At 35.4% G+C, this 14313-nt stretch overlaps 1 protein-coding gene across 6 annotated transcripts in view; it reads right to left on the bottom strand.

The window, feature by feature from the left end:
• LEMD3 (LEM domain containing 3) overlaps window positions 1–14313 on the bottom strand; it is an 81913-nt gene that overhangs the window by 50517 nt on the left and 17083 nt on the right. The window lies entirely within an intron of this gene.

Raw genomic sequence — 14313 nt, 5'->3', positions numbered from 1 at the left:
ATATAGACTAAAGGCAGTTACTACTTGAGGAAATCTATAAGATGCTTTAAAACTGAATAATTCATTTAGAATTCTTACTTCCAATGATTAAAAAACAAAACTTCCTAGTCCTTGCTAACATCTGGAAAAGTGGCAAGAAACAAATATACACATCAAAGTAGCTAAGAATAAAGTCTCAGTATTAAACAACTTCTTACTTCTAATAAATATTATAAAGAAAGAATTTACCACTTTCCATCCAACCTCCATACACCCACCCTCCCCCAAAAGATACAAACAAGTTCATGGCTGATTATGTAGCATCTCTCTGGTTATTACTTAGAATCTCCTCCTTTTCCTCTATTTTAAAATTGCATGCAAAAATATTCAAAGTTTTCAGATACCTGGATCTCTATAAGCCAGGTCACAACTAAGACTAACTGAGCCTACAAAGTAGTTCACACTGACCAGGTTTCCTTTCTGAGGTGCTTTTCTATTTTTATTTGAGAAAACAGGAAGTCCCATAGGAACCAGGAACTGCCTGATTCTAAGAAAGTTCATGTGTGAGACCAGTTTAAGTTAAAAGGTACAATAAAAAAACAAGGCAAAAATGTATTCTGCTATCATCTAAAGGGATTTGGTAATGAATTTTCAGACATCAGTTTTCTATAAAGCAATAGGGTTTTCATGCTGAGAAAGAAAAAATTTTGAAAAACAGAAGATCAAAAGTACTCAGTACGGGACTAGGAAGAGGAATATAGCTTAAAGATTAAATAAAATGTTAAGAATCAGAACATGCTTAGACTAAAAAGATACTTTTTAATAACACTAATTTTAATTAATGTAAAATTTGAACAACTTAAAATAAAGCCATATTTAGTTCAATATACTACCAAAAATGCTTTTGTCAATCTACTTAAAATAAACTGGTCAAACAATACTAAACAATGAGTATTTTATTTGCCCTCTATAAGAGTAATTCTAAAAAATATTAAAACATGCAATCCTAAAAACAGGTTTTAATATCTATGAAGAAAGGCCATGAGAGGACCATTTTTTGACTGCTTACAAATTTGTTTCTGTCAAACTTATTAAATGGAAAACTAGCTCTTCAAGTATCTCTATGAAAGTATTACTGTAGATTGTGGACGCTCTGCCACTAGACTGCTCTACTATGAGTTTCTCATGACAAGGGATCACGTGTATTCATGTTTGTATGCTTGGAGCCAAGCATAGTACTGAACATACAGTCAGTGCTTGAAAAGTACTATTTGAGCTGTCTAGGCTAAATCTGCCCTTCTTTACTCTACTCTATGTGTTAACACTGAAGCAAAAGTGTTAAACTCTGCAGGAAGCTGGAGAAGGGTATGTTCTGAGTAACTGGGAAGGGAGAGGAATAGGATAACAAAGAGAAAGCCAAAGAGCAGAACAGTAATTCTGTTGAAAAACACCGCTCTGCCATTTGTATCTTTCTAAGTTTCTGCCTCTTGTCTAATAGGTTTAGATACCCGAGAGTGTACCATATCTGAAAGCCAACAATATACATACCTACTGATAAAAAAATGTTCCCCAACTTCCTGTGACAACTGTCACCTATTAAATTAACAGATGGACCTATTAAATTAACAAAAGTAAATGTAGTCTTGAGGTTAAGTTTAGAAAGGAAACTCCATCTAAAAACAGCAATTTTAGCAAACCAAAAGCATTTTTATGCATCTAACTTTTATTCCCCTAAATCATTTCAGTATTTCTAAAACTACATCAGTACTTTTTATCTCATCCACATTACCTACAATTTTTAATGTATACAACAAATATTGTTACCCCTAGTGAAAACATTCCTCTCTCCCCCTGCTAACTAGGCAATTGTAGAGAAGAAACCATATTCCAAAAGCAATCTACAGCAAATGCCACCTCATTTTTTAGCCTCTTTTCTAGGGATGGAAACTGAGAGTAAATTACAGTTCTTATCTCTTATCCTAAAGCAATGATAATGCCAAGTTGGTATTTCAAACTTATTGTCCTCCTATATCCCCTACACCCCGAACAGCTTCTCATTACTGCTTTTTCTCAAATTCTCTTGGTGTGGCCATTTCTCCTTCATTTTTCTTGTTCAGATTATTTCAAACCTCATATATACCAAACTTTTTTTTATAAATGTCCTTAAATTTTGACTTCTCTTCTTCGGACTATCCTAATAATTGTAAAAATCAAAGTCCTAAAAATATTTCTTTAATTATACTACTAGACCCCTCAAAATGGTCCAATGATTTCTCATCACATTTTGCTTCAAGGAACTAATTCTAATCTTGTGATACTTTCCTACTTACTTTCAAGACACATTGTTTCTTCTCCTTCTCTAAGCCTCTTTCTCTCACATAAATTGCAAAAAAATGTTACTAGTTTTACTGATCCTTTCTATCAAGTGTAAACTTTTTTCCATTCTCTTAGGCTGAGATCAAATTGTCAACCATTATGAATTCCCAGATAAAAAGGAAAAAAATGAAGTATATTATAAATGTATGTACATTGTTTTTTTAGACATAAGGCTATTGCACGCTTAATGGACAGTATAGTGTAAGCATAACTTTTACAGGCACTGGGAAACCAAAAAACTCTTGTGACTCCCTTTATTGCAATATTCACTTTATTACAGTGTTAGGAACCAAACCTGTAATATCTCCGAGGTATGCCTGTATTCGCAAAGTATATGTTTAATGTTGACCAAATGAACTGATGTCCTCCTCAGGAAGGCCCCATTTTGGTCACTCAGTGGCAATAAAGGGAAGAAAAGTCTGTGGTGACCAAAGTTCTTTTACAACTCAGAAAGAAAGATAAAGTTTATTCATTTAATAAGTATTTATTGAATAGTTGGTGCTAAGCACTGGAAATGTGGCTGTGAATAAAATAAATGATATCTCTGCCCTCAAGGAGCTTATATTGTAGAGGGGTTAGAAAAGACAATGAGCAAATACACTTTTAAAATATATAGTATGTCAAATGGTTCTAAATGCTTTGGAAATAAAACAGCAGGAACGGTGCTAGACATGTGAGGGAACTTCTGTACTGTTTTCCATAGTGACTGTACCAATTTACATTCCCACCAACAGTGTACCAGGGTTCCCTTTTCTCCCCTTTTCTCAGATTGCATTTGAATAGAAACCTGAGAGAGCTGAGGGAACAAGCCGTGGACTGGGAGGGAAGAGATTTACAGACAGAAAGAACAGGAAGTGTATGGGCTGTGAAGTGGCGGCATGCTTGCCATACTACTGGAACTAGAGCAGTGTGGATGAGAGGGCAAGTAGCAAGAAATGAAGTCAAACTGGTAAAATTATTTAAGAGAGTTGGTAGGTAAGATAATGTAGAACCTTGAAGACTTTTTATATATTACTCTGAGCAAGAAACCTCAGAGAATTGGAAACATGTTATCCGGCTTATGCTTTAAAAGAAAGACACATGTAATAAGTGACAGGCCACTCTCTGGATTAAGTTTAAGAGTCCTAAACATTTAGATAATGAATGATCTGCTATTCATGAACCAGGAAAACTGAGGAAATAGTACATTCAGGGTACTTTCGTCCTGCTTTCTCTACATCAGCACAGCCAACTGCAGACAGCCTCAACATTTTTCTGTTCTGAATACTTGAAACTATTACCAGTCATATAAAAATATTCTGTCAGAAAGAACTGAATAGACATTTTTCTAAAGAAGATATACCTGGCCAACAGGTACATGAAAAGGTGCTCAACATCACTAATCATTAGGGAATTGGAAATCAAAACCACAGTGAATTATCACCTCATACTTGTTAAAATGGCTATCCTCAAAAAGATGAGATAACAAGTTTGGTGAGGGTGGGGAGAAAAGGGAACCCTTGTACACTGTTGGTGGGAATGTAAATTGGTACAGTCACTATGGAAAACAGTATAGAAGTTCCTCAAAAAATTAAAAATAGAACTACCATATGATCCAGTAAAATCCCACTTCTGGGTATACATCCAAAGGAAATGAAAACAGGATCTCAAAGAGAGATCTGCATCCCCATATTCATCGCAGCGTTATTTACAACAGCCAAGATATGGGAACAACCTAACCGTCGATGGGTGAATGGATAAAGATGATGCAGTACGTATATACAATTCAGCCAGGAGACAGAAGGAAATCCTGCCATTGGCAATAACATGGATGGACCTTAAGGGCATTGTGCTAAGTGAAATAATTCAGACAGAGAAAGACAAATACGGTATGATATCACTTATATGTGGAATCTAAAAAGCCGAACTCAGAGAAACAGAGAGTAGAGTGGTGGTTACCAGGGGCTGGGCAGTGGAGGTAATGGGGAAATACTGGTCAAAGGGTACAAACTTCCAGTTGTAAGATTAACAAATTCTGGGGATTTAATGTACAGCATGGTGATTATAGCTAATAATAATACTGTATTATAAACTTGAAAGTTGTTAAAGAGTATTTCTTAGATGTTCTCACCACAAAAAAGAAATGATAATTATGTGACAGGATGGAGATGGTAGCTAATGCTATGGTGGTAATCATTTTGCAGTACATAAATTTACCAAATCAACATGCTGTACACCTTAAACTTACACAATGTTATATGTCAATTATATCTCAATAAAGCTGGAAAAAAATTTCTGCCAGAAAGGCTCTGAGCTTTTGATCTTTCTGATCTTCTTCAAGCCTGCATGTTTTTCCTTCTCCTTCATTCTGTCTTTAAGGTCCAGTTTGCAGCTCTCCTGCATGAAGGATGCCTAACCACTGCAGCTTATCAGGACCTTCCCCTTCTCAGAACCTCCACGTATTTACTCTCAGTATCCCACTACCTTAACTATTTGTTGTTGTTTCCTCCACCAACAAGACTGCAAAATCTCTACCTGCTTTGCAGATACTGGGTGCTAAATATATGCCGAAAGAATAGAAGCTTGAAGGCACAGTGCAGTCTCCTAGAATAACAGCTTCACCAATGCCAGAGGGATACTATAATCCGGCTTACTCTACAAGATTCTCCTTTGAATAAAAAGGAAATAATATTTCTTGAGCTCTTGATATGTTCCAGGAATACTGATGCCACGCTTTTAGGAGGTAGCTCATTTCATCCTTACACCACTATTTTACAGCAGGTATTACCCCTATTTTTATGGACAGAGAAACTGATGCATGATCCTTCAGGTAAATGCAGTTTAAAGAGCTGGGATTCAAAAAGATGGGATTCAAACCTATGTCTGACTCCAAAGCCTGCATTCTTTTCATTATAGAAAAAAACTACAGAAAAGAAAATATTTATTCTATTTGGTTTAAGGAAAACATTCTTCTCTAGAACTTTCAGGTTTGGAATCATTAAACTTTAATCTCCTTATGATGTAATGCATGAAAAATGCCCAAAATCGGGATAAGGAGGAAAAGACACTGCTTTTGGGAAAATACACTGATGTCTCTTAGATGAGGAAAACTCTTCAAAACCAAGTTCTCTACTAATTGTAGTCTAGAAAAGATTTTCCATGACCTATCAAAACATAAAGTGTCTGATGACCACCACGGGCAGCATTAATCATTGCCCTTCTCTCTGCTGCCATGCCACTTTGTTCTTAACACTGCTATAAAACTTACCACAAGGCATCGGCTTTAAAAAAAAATCATAATTTTCTAATTTAGTACCATACCACATCTAAACAATATTTTGGCTTCATCTGGTAACATAAGATATTCACAAACATATATCAAGTTGCCTACTAAGTGTCAGGCGTTATGCTGGTTGCAGGATATTAAAAAATGAAAATACATAAGCCCTGAACTCAAGAGGTTCAGTCTGGAGGGCAGTAACTGCAGATATGTTCTTTCAAAATCTCTTGTAATTCTAAAAATCTATGACCTTAAGGCTAGGTTTTAGTCTTTGGAAACTTCAAGTCATCTAGGCAATTAAATTCAGCTACCTAAATGACCAATTATCTCTCTGAGTTGTACCTTTTTGTAAACAGACATTCAAATTCTCAAATCCCATCTTCTAGCATTAATGATTTAAACAGAGCATAATTATATGTGAAGAAGTGGGGGGTAAGGGGGAGGGCAAATGTTTCCAACAGCTGCAGAACACTGCACCTGTATGGCCAACACTTCTGCATTTCACTGCCAGCCAGACTGATCTAAATATGGACAGGGTGAACAAGGCAGTACATTCTTTTGCAACACAGCACGCTGCCCATTTGTTCTCTGAAAGTTCACCTATTGTTTCACGGCTCTGCCAAATATGTGGTCATTCTAAAGCACAGGAACAGTTCACTTGAAGTGTACTTATTAGTAAACTACTGTGAATATTGAGATTAAATCAGCAATCAAAATAGACAAAATTATATGGACAAGAACTGTCTACTATAAAACTTGCCTAAGGTAAACTCTTATACCACCTTGTTCTACTCATAAATAACCTTTCCATGTTTACCCCACTTATCTATCTGGATTTACAGAGGTACAGACCTAGATGGGGATAATCAGTGCAAGAGAAGGGAAGGAGGGCAAAAACGCAAATACTTCTTTACTTCTCATATCCTACAAGACTCCCAACTTTTCACTGGCGCTATTTTGAGAGGCAACAATCCTGTGCTGCTTCCAAATAAGTTTTCTTAAAGAATAACGGAATATACAGAGTGATTTTATAAAATAAAAATAAAAAGGGCTTTAAATGTGGTTATCAAAGTACTAAGAATATAGTGAAAACTGAAATAATGTATCCAAGGAAATAAAAGGTCAAAACTCATAATTAAATTGGCAATAGTCTTACTATTTGATTGGTTCTTATTCTTCATCTCTATATAATAAGGAACATTATGGTCTCTTTCAACCTTGTGGTCATTTGAAAGTCTCACATTTGCTCACCATAAAAATGAAGACTTCCTTGGAAAAAACTGATAACAGACTGTAATTGAAATTGTTATTAAACTTTTGTTTAATCTTCATTCAAGCACTAATTTCACATTATAATTGTACCCCAAGTTTGGGATCTCTGTAACAAAAGCTGTAAGAAAGACTTCTAACCATAGACTGTTCAACAAGTATTAATGGAGCATATTCTATACACCATGTTCTGAGAACATGCTGCATACGGAGTAGTGGAGATAAACGAGTAGCTATGATATAACAGCTATAATATATATAACAAAAATAGCTATAATATAATCAATACCTTAGAGTTTAGAATAGAGTGCTTTAAGAATTCAGAAGGGGATAAATAATTTCTGTGTAAAATAGATCTGAGCCTTAAAAATAAACCAAGAGTAATAAAATGGGATGTACTAGAAAATGCAACATTAATATATCTCAAAAATATCATGCTGAGTGAAAAAAGCCTCACAAAAGAGTATTCTATGAATCCATTTATATGAAGTTTTAAAACAGGCAAAGCAAATCTATGGTGAAAATGATCAAAACAGTGATGGAGTATTGACTGGGCAGGAGGAAACTTACAGAGGTGACGGTAATGTTCTATATCTGTAGGGATTTAAGTTACACAGCTGGAAGCATTCGTCAAAATCATTTGATGGTACATTAAAGATTTGTGCATTTGACTACATGCAAATCTTACCTAAAAAGAAAAAAACACCTCACTCTAGTTAATAATATACACGAAGTATGGAAGGGTGGAATATCCTAATATCTTCAATTTACTCAAATATATTTTTTAAAAAAACAGAACGGTGGATGGAGTGATGAATAAGATATATAATAAAGCGAATATAGGAAGTGTGTAAACTGTAGACTAGGTGTGGGTATGAGTGTTCACAGCACAATTCTTTCAATTTTCTGTTTGAAATGTTTCATAATAAAATGGTAGGGGAGGAAAAGTATAAAAAAACAAAACGATGAATATTCGTTGATGGTGCTAAAATCATATCAGAGAACTGGTAAAAGGTCACTTCAATTCCTAGATACATTAGGTTAAACCCCAATTTTAAAAGCTGCAGCTTATTGTACAAGAAAAAAATTTTTCTTCCTTACAAATCAGTCTAAATTCTTAACAAATTGAAAACTGAAAAAGAAAATTTCCTCTTCTTTTGCAAAAAACTAGAAGAGTTACTGTAACATAAGGGGTTTTTTGTTTTGTTTTGTTTTAGAAAGACCTGGCTATTATAGTCCCAGTTTTAAAAATTCATATAATTCACATTTACAAATATGAGTTTATCTTTTTTACTAAAATAGTGTCATAAAGTTGGCAGATAGGGAAGTAGCCAAAATGTAGGAGCCTGTGTCTAGTAATTTTTAAAAAGTAAATGTTTGACAAACATTCACGATTATTTTCTAACACGCTTAACCTACTGAGTTGGAGATAATTCATCTACCAATGATTTTACAAGACTGGCTTCATTTACCTAAAATAAAATTAATACTATCGGGTTGGCCAAAAGGTTCGTTCAGTTTTCCCATACGACGGCTCTAGCGGCACTTAGCTGTCTTTAACTTCATTCAAAACAATTTTGTTAGATTGCATTGTGACAGCTGTCATATCAGCGTGCATTTAAAAAGAAACTTATCAAAATTGATGAATTTTTGTGTAGCCATGTTTTTAATATTGAAGATGGAAGAAAAAAGCAATTTCCTGCATATTATGCTTTATTATTTCAAGAAAGGTAAAAACGCAACTGAAACGCAAAAAAAAAAAAAGATTTGTGCAGTGTATGGAGAAGGTGCTGTGACTGATCGAACGTGGCAAAAGTGGTTTGCAAAGTTCTGAGCTGGAGATTTCTCGCTGGACGATGCTCCACAGTTGGGTAGACCAGTTGAAGTTGATAGTGATCAAATCGAGACATTAACTGAGAACAATCAATGTTACACCATGCGGGAGATAGCCCACATACTCAAAATATCCAAATCAAGCGTTGAAAATCATTTGCACCAGCTTGGTTACGTTAATCTCTTTGATGTTTGGGTTCCACATAAGTTAAATCAAAAAAAATCTTCTTGACCGAATTTCCGCATGCAATTCTCTACTGAGTAATGAAAACATTCTGTTTTTAAAACAAATTGTGGTGGGCGATGAAAAGTGGATACTGTACAATAATGTGGAACGGAAGACATCATGGGGCAGGCGAAATGAACCAGCACCAACCACACCAAAGGCCGGTCTTCATCCAAAGAAGGTGATGTTGTGTATATGGTGGGATTGGAATGGAGTCCTCTATTATGAGCTCCTTCCGGAAAAACCAAACGATTAATTCTAACAAGTACTGCTCCCAGTTGGACCAACACGATGAAAAGCAGCAAGAATCAATCAACAGAAAATGCATAATCTTCCATCAGGATAACGCAAGACCACATGTTTCTAGATGACCAGACAAAACTGTTACAGCTTGGCTGGGAAGTTCTGATTCATCTGCCTATTCACCAGACATTGCACCCTCGGATTTCCATTTATTTCAGTCTTTACAAAATTCTCTTAATGGAAAAAATTTCAATTCCCCAGAAGACTGTAAAAGGCACCTGGAACAGTTCTTTGCTCAAAAAGATAAAAAGTTTTGGGAAGATGGAATTATGAAGATGCCTGAAAAATGGCAGAAGGTAGTGGAACAAAAGGGTGAATACATTGTTCAATAAAGTTCTTGGTGAAAATGAAAAATGTGTCTCTTATTTCCACTTAAAAACTGAAGGAACAAATTCAAAATGGATTAAAGACCTAAATGTAAGGCCAGACACTATAAAACTCTTAGAGGAAAACACAGGCAGAACACTCTATGACATAAATCACAGCAAGATCCTTTTTGACCCACCTCCTAGAGTAATGGAAATAAAATCAAAAATAAACAAATGGGACCTAATGAAACTTAAAAGCTTTTGCACAGCAAAGGAACCCCTAAACAAGATGAAAAGGCAACCCTCAGAATGGGAGAAAATATTTGCAAACGAAGCAACTGACAAAGGATTAATCTCCAGAATATACAAGCAGCTCATGCAGCTCAATATCAAAAAAACAAACTACCTAATCCAAAAATGGGCAGAAGACCTAAACAGACACTTCTCCAAAGAAGACATACAGATTGCCAACAAACACATGAAAAGATGCTCAACATCACTAATCATTAGAGAAATGCAAATCAAAGCTACAATGAGGTATCACCTCACACTGGTCAGAATGGCCATCATCAAAAAATCTAGAAACAATAGATGTTGGAGAGGGTGTGGAGAAAAGGGAACCTTCCTGCACTGTTGGTGGGAATGTCAATTGATACAGCCACTATGGAGAACAGTATGGAGGTTCCTTAAAAAACTAAAAATAGAACTACCATATGACCCAGCAATCCCACTACTGGGCATATACCCTGAGAAAACCATAATTCAAAAAGATACATGTGCCACAATGTTCATTGCAGCACTATTTAAAATAGCCAGGACATGGAAGCAATCTAAATGTCCACTGACAGATGAATGGATAAAGAAGATGTGGCACATATATACAAAGGAATATTACTCAGCCATAAAAAGGAACGAAATTGAGTTATTTGTAATGAGGTGGATGGACCTAGAGTCTGTCATACAGGGTGAAGTAAGTCAGAAAGAGAAAAACAAATACCATATGCTAACGCACATATATGGAATCTAAAAAAACCAGTACTGATGAACCTAGTGTCAGGGCATGAATAAAGACACAGACGTAGACAACGGACTTGACGACACAGGTCGGGAAGGGGAAGCTGGGATGAAGTGAGAGAGTAGCCCTGACACTACCAAATGTAAAATGGACAGCTAGTGGGAAGTTGCTGCATAGCACAGGGAGATCAGCCAGATGCTTTGTGACGACCCAGAGAGGTGGGATAGGGAGGGTGGGAGGGAGGCTCATGAGGGAGGTGATATGGGGACAGATGTCTACATATAGCTGATTCACTTTGTTGTACAGCAGAAACTAACACAACATTGTAAAGCAATTATACTCCAATAAAGATATTTTAAAAAAAAACCTGAAGGAACTTTTTGGCCAATCCAATAAATTAGCAAATTAGATCACTAGCAAATCAAAATATCAAAATATTACATTTAAAAGACTTTAATGAGTCAGTCTATTCCTTCTAAAAATTAATTCTGATATCTTAATAGAGCATCCATAACTCAAAGAATATCTGATAGAGTTACTGATTCCTGAATCTGACTAGCAAATAAAAGTGAAGTTCCCATTCAAAAAATGTTTAATCCAAAAGAAGACTTAGACTTTAAGAAAATATCAACAGCTTACTCTAAAATAAACTATAAAGATAATAATGAATTTCTCCCCATGTCAACAAACATACATACACACACACCCCTAGTCTCAAAACCAGAGGGAAATGATTGGGCTGCTGCCTCCATCTAATTTCATCAGCTAAAGACACTCCTGCAGTTTACCCAATATTGGGAGGAAAGACAGTATAAGAACACATTCAAATAAAGACAAAGCAATATGTCTACTTAAATTATGGGAGCTTTATACTGCCCAAGATCCAAAAGTTTGAGTGATCTGCTTTTTCAGTACTTTCATAGTTTCTTCTTGAAAACTATTTTGCATATATGTCAGTTAAAGAATTATGCTACTGCATGGTGACAAATGAATAGAAAAATAAAAGTAAGTCAGCCCACAAAGGTTAGAAACAAACCTATAAATAATAGCAAGCATCAGATATCTTGGCACCCAAAGGAATTTATGCTAATGCAATACTGCAATTTATTAAACATGGTGACAGCTCACTGTATTAAGAGATTTTAAACATTAACTGCTATACACTAGAGACTGGCTATAACACTTCCTCAAGGTTTACATTGCCAAGAATACAAAAGAAACTGTGTTATAAAGAGGGCTGTTCTGAAAGAATATTGCTAAAAGAGAATTTAGAGATCCAAAAGGGATCTGTGATACACCGTGCAACCCATCTCCAGCACAATACAATAAAGAAACATGCATTTCCCATAGAATTAAATTCATGACACTACCACCACTTTAGTTTTGTGTAGCAGAGACATTATGCAAATAAGAAAACTGGAGAGAGAAAAGCTACAGTGCAATGAAAAGGTGAATAGAAATGAAAAAAAAAAAAGGACAGTAGTTCTTATTCCATTCATCAAACAGGGATAAGGAGCATAGCTCTGATAAAAGGGAAAAAGGCATTATATGCATAGACAAAGAACAGAGATTAAAGTATGACCAAAGCTAACATATAAACTGAATATGGAGCTAAAAGAAAAAAATATATATATATCCCTAACATTGACTTTATGAGCAACAAGCTTAAAAGTTACATCTTGACTTTTAGCTATGGAAGAAACCAGACAGAAAAGTCATTTGGGGAATAGAGGAATTTATCATCATTAGGTTAAAAAAACCAAAAAACAACACATTGGGTAAAACAAATATAAGCAGTTACGACACGTGGTAAACTAGGCTAAATGAGACTTTTTTGTTGGTTAAAATATATTATATGAAACCTTAAGAGTAAAACCCATGCTTCCACATGAACACAATGAACAGAAAGTACAACATATGCTGGAATCATCAGATTTTCACCTAACGTCTACTTCTAACTTCTACTTGTAGCAGAAAGAGACAATAGGAATAAATGTGTGTGAACAAATACTTAAGGGGAAAAAAAAAGGCATGCACTTCCCCACAACTGTAACTGTTACAGTCAATAGGCATGTGCCCTAGACAAAGCCTGAGATGGGAGATGCGATATTGCCATTCCCTCAGCTGCTCTCAATTTCCATGTGGCTCTCTCATAACTAAGAATACTTCAAACACTGAGTATGATTCTAATGTTTAAAGATGTACTATGTTCCTTAGTGCTCCATCAGGTACTAAAATGGTCTATTCTTACACTGGATGGGGAGGAGGGGAAACTGGCCTTCTTGAGAGATCACACGGCAGCCTCTAAATCTAGGGGACTTTTCAACAGCAGTTTTGAACACACAAATTTTCCTTTATGCTCTGATTTCAAAAACCTAACTTCATAGAACTACTATATACTAGAGCTGGAAATTTGAAACTGTCAGTAACAAAACAATTTTCTGAACCAAGTAAATAAAACTGATGCTCTCATACCCATCTAGTAAACATTCAAGGTATCTTAAGACTCCCATATTATGACTAATTTTAAGCTTATTTCCCCACACACCATCTCTTATTTGTTAAATTCTCTTCAACAAATATTTTTGAACAATAAAAAACCAGGTGCTAAGGAATACAAAGATGAAAACTCATACAACCTTCCCCAGAGCAGCTGACAATGCAGTGATTCTCACTATTTTGGAGGGTCAGAGACCCTTGAGAAATGGATAAAATCTATGGACCCTATCCCCAGAAAAGTGAATACACTTTCAAAAATTTGCATAAAATTTCAAGGAGTTACTGTTCACCTGGAGGCCATTTATGGCTTCTTTAAGATTCAGGGACCACTGGGGTTAAGAACTCCTGGCCTAGTAGAATGTAAGACTTTTTTTGGGGGTGGTGAGGATAATTCCAAAGGAAATCAAAAAAAAAAAAAACAGGAGATGATACAGAATCATGTAGAGAATATAGTACAGGGACAAAGATCCCATACCGGAAGTCAGATTATCGGTATTCAAATCTTGGTTCTACTACTTACTGACTTTAGACAAGTTTCTCCTAAACCTGAGTTTCCTCATCTAAAGGGAATGCTAATAATACCTGGCTCTTAGGATTGTTTTAAGAATTAAGTGAAATAATTGCATGCAAAATTTAGGACAGTGCCAAGACAGAGGCACACACACAAGTACAGACCCAGAGCCCTTTGAGTTGAATTGATTTCCTAAAGACTTTACAGTCCTAGCCCACATACATCCTCAGAGTAAACCCTGTTTCTGAAGACTGTCTTTATGACCAAAAGAGCCCAACTAAAACATCATCTTCTCTCAAACGCCACTGCACAAAGTAGCTAGTGACTTCTAAAAGTCCTTTAAACTCTAAGGTGATCGTATATGGCAAAAATGTTGACTTTAAGTTTATCTACTTTTATTTATTCAGTGTAACCTTCCTTCTTCCTTCCCCCAGAACCAGAATTTATTAACAAAAATAGCCAAAAAATAAAAAAGTATGGCAACAACCCTGTAGTAAACTGGTAGAAAAAAAGTCTTGTAAATTAAAGCACAAGATAACATATTTACATTCATATTGTGTCTGCTCTAGTTAGCAAACTGACTTGCCAGAATTTTGATTTACTACTTTAAGCTGTTTTCTTTTCCCAATTGTACACCCTACTATAGGCTATTTAATCTTGCTTTTTAAACATCAAAATCCATACACCATGGATTTACAAAATCCATTACAAAATTTATTACCAAAAAAGAATTTT

Source organism: Balaenoptera borealis, assembly GCF_965194805.1.
Source record: "Balaenoptera borealis genome assembly, chromosome: 13".
NCBI lineage: Eukaryota > Metazoa > Chordata > Mammalia > Artiodactyla > Balaenopteridae > Balaenoptera > Balaenoptera borealis.
Note: the sequence above shows the minus strand (reverse complement) of the source record. Positions and strands in the feature narration are given on the sequence as shown.